Below are 3958 nucleotides of genomic sequence, written 5' to 3' on the forward strand. Positions count from 1 at the left end.
GTGGGAGGGGGGTTCAGGTTTGGGAATGCATGTACACCCGTGGTGGATTCATGCCAATGTATGGCAAAACCAATACAGAATTGTAAAGTAAAATAAAAAATAAATTAATTAAAAAATAAAAAAAATAAAGAGCCATAGTCTTGACACAGTCTTTGAGCTTCCTGTATTAAAATGTTCCTTTGCCTAATGGAACTTTAGAGGCCTCAATGTACTCTAAGCTTGGTAGAGACTAGCGGTTTGGGCACGCCTTCCTTGGTGTGAGCTTTTGTGTGTATTTGGAGGGTTGGAAAGGGCTAAGGCACTGGCTGTGATTGCAGAGGCAGTAATGTGCCAGAGCACAGCTCCAGAGAACCATCCTGACAAATCCTGCTGTCCATTGCTTGGCTCCTGTTCCTGAACAATTGAATGTTCAGTTTTGGAAGAAATCTCATGAACCCATGAATTGGTTTCACCCGCAAGCTGTGATTTTTAATCATTAACTGGGCCCCCAATGCACCCAACCCTTCTGTCCCACTCTACCTGTCCCCAAGGATGGCTTCCAGTGTTCACTGTCATACATTTCCCTTCTCTCAGGCACTGAAATTCCACCTCCTCGTCTCATGCTCCAGGCAGATTTTTGCACATTGTATTAAGACAGTATCAGTGTTCAGAAAAACTTCCTTCCTTTTCACCTCAAAATTTCTTCTCCTCTCACACCACATGAAGCAGGCTCCACTTGTGTGGACCATTGCTCCCCTTTTCAAGGGAATATGCTCCACTGATTAAAGAACTTTTTCCTTTTCAACTGCCCTCTCCCTTTCACCTTTGCCTGGAGATGTGCTGTTTGAGTTAGAACCCTTTCCTTGCAGGTAACAGAATCCAACTTTAGTGCACTTAAGCCAGAAAATAGGGCTTTAAGGAATAAAAACAAACAAAAAACAAAAAAACCAACGGTCGGAATGCCACAGGTCTCAGGAAGGGACTTGCACGAGAATTACAGAGGCATCAGTGCCCCTTCCACCATTCTTTGCTGCTCCTCTGTGCTTCTTTTTTCTCATTCCTGTACACCAGCTTCTTGCGGCTTTCTGTTGCCGACTGCAAAAGATGCACAACCTGCGAGCTGAGAGTTATGTTTTATTCAGCAGGTTTTCTGAGGACTTCAAGCCAGGGAGACAGGACTCTTGGATTGTTCTTAGGGATTACTTTAAAGAGGTAAGGGAGAAGCCGGGTTATATAGGAGTTTTGTAACAAAACCAGGTAGTTGGAATGTCAAAAGATGACTGTTAATTAAAGAAAACCAGACATCTAAAGTTAACGAATTTAGTGCTTTTCTATGTTTTGGAGGATGCAAAGGTCTAGAGCTCAGTGAAGGCATCCCTTTGATATGCACCTCAGTTATCTAGGACAAGTATCCTGTGTTTTCCATCCTGAGTCTCCTAAGGGCGCACCCGTGGGGTGACTGCAGTGGCCAGCTGCCTGATGGCGGGGTGTTCTGTTTCTTTCCTCCGTTCCCTCAGGGCTCAGTGTTGGCTGTGAAGGCTGATGGCCTGATAGTAGCAACCTCCTTTGCTTACCGTTAGGCAGGTGACACTGTTAGTCCACCCTGTCCACACAACAGAACCTCAATTCCAGGAGTGAGAATCCAACTGGCTAGCTTAGATCAGGTCTGATCCCTTGTCCAAGTCCATCTAAAATGACTTCTCTCAACTTTTAAGATGACCCCATGCTCCAGGGCCACTCTCGCTTTTTGAGAGGAGTAGCATGTGGAATGTGTATGTCTCTAAATAAACCTTTCACTACTTTCCTGAGGCACGCTCATGAATTCCTTCCTGCACAAAGCCAAGGACCTTCACTTGGCAGCCTGTCCCATGGGCTCGCCTGAGACCTGGGACATGACCATCCACTTTAACCCTATTTTTCTGCCACAAGAAGAGAATCATCAGTTTAGCCCTCGAGTCTGCTCTGGTGCTGCCTAATAAAGTTTAAAATCAAACCGGAAAAAACCCAACTGTTTCTGTTACGGAATCGTGGACTGAAGCAGCCTGCCTTGGCCAGGCATGATAATAGCCACTTACATGAGTTGTCTCACAACAGGCGGTCCCAATAAGGAACACAGTGTTACCCTAAAAACTAACTGGGAGAATGTGGGAGGGGCCAAGAGGAGAAAGGAGAGGCCAGTCCATAATGTCCTGCCAACTCCCAGAAACCCTCAGGCTGGAATCTATCTTGGCTCAGAGATGCGCACACCGTCAGGAAGGGCCTTGAGTTGGACCAACTACAGGTACAAGTATGATGACTGACCAGAGAAGACCCAGAAAGCTAACCCTATTACCATAAATCCCAAGACTGTGAGCCATGTGGCAGAGCAGTTCTCCTGGGTTCCTTTACCCTGCCGCTCTCTGCCTGGTTGAACAAAGTCTCTTGCTTTGCTGGTATGTATGTCTGCATGGAAAATTCATTTCCAAGTGTTAGACAAGAGCCGGCTCTCAGGCCCTGGAAGGGGTCCCAGGTCCAGTAACATTTCCAAGTAATTTAACTCCATCAAAGAGCAAAGCTCAAGAATACTTATGGGAATACAAAAATATACAGCATTCAACAGGATAAATTCACGATTCTGGTGCCCAATCAACCCTCAGTTGAAGGAAACAAGTGGAAAATGAAGAGGAAGGAACAATGTCCTATCTCAGCAATTCTATGAATAGCCGCCTCCTCTCCCATTTTAAAGTTATTGATATTTTCTTTTTTACACATCAAAGTATTGTTTGACTTACTACAAAAGCATCCATTACTACTGTTATTTTTAAAATCTTGGTCAACAAATGAATCACTAAAATGAGAATACCAAACAAAAAGGGAAGAAGAGAAATGTCTGCAATGCTTTAAAAGAATGAAGTTTCTCCCTCTCTATTTCCTTCGCCTCCTCTTTCTGCCCGCCTCTGTAAAAAGTCCTCAGTTTCTTTACTTCAATCTCTTGCTTTCCTTCCTTTTTCAGTTTAACTTAATACAGGATGCTCAGTGGTTGCGGTGCTTGGGCTTAGTTGACCCGTGGCAAGTGGGATCTGGGGCTTCCCAGGTGGCGCTAGTGGGAAAGAACCTGCCCGCCGATGCAGGAGGCCTGAGGCCGCAGGTTCGATCTGGAGGTCGGGAAGATCTCCTGGGGAAGGAAAGGGCAACCCACCCTAGTATTCTTGCCCTGGAGATTCCCAGGGACAGAGAAGCCTGGCGGGCTACAGTCCATGGGATCGCAAAGACTTGGATAGGACAGAGTGACTGAGGACGCAGACCCATGGGGAGTTCCAACTGTTTGCAATGTTTTCAATGCAGGATGAACCCTGCATTGAAAGAGGGATTCTCAGCCACTGGACCATAAGGAAGTCCCTTGCCCTTGATATTTAAATTGGTAGGTTTTAATGTCTTACACATACTTCTGAAAAAAGAAGGGGTTCTATTCAACAGCCCCTCACGGTAGTTCAGCACCTCTTGATCCGCCCTCTACCCCGCTCCCCCAGCCCTGCTCTGTTGGCCCGGAGCCCATCTGCCCTGTACCTGGGCAAATAGAATCACACCTTTGGCCGCATCTGTCCGGATGGCAAACCGGTCCCACACCTCCCGGCTTCCTTTACGGGCAATCTCTTGCTGGCATGGAGCGGGGTGGGCTCCACGAATTGAAGGAAAGTGGAGATGAGTGAGCAGGCAGACGAAGCGAGAGGGAGAAAATGTACAGACAGGGCAGGAGATCGGCAGCTAAGAGAGCCGCTCAGTAGCGGGAGGGAGAAGCGCGAGTAAAGCGACCACACCATGTGGACAGGGGGAGGCGAGCGAGCAGAAGAGGCGCGCGACGGCTGACCGCCCAGGCAGTCAGCTCCGGATCGCAGGAGGTGCGCCCGGCCGGAGGGGTCTGCGGGCCGGGCCGGGTGGGACGTGTGCAGCCAAGGCAGATCTGGGGGCTTCGTGAGCCCCCGGCCCGCAGCCGCCCGCG

This window comes from Oryx dammah, unplaced genomic scaffold, assembly GCF_014754425.2.
Source record: "Oryx dammah isolate SB20612 unplaced genomic scaffold, SCBI_Odam_1.1 HiC_scaffold_20, whole genome shotgun sequence".
NCBI lineage: Eukaryota > Metazoa > Chordata > Mammalia > Artiodactyla > Bovidae > Oryx > Oryx dammah.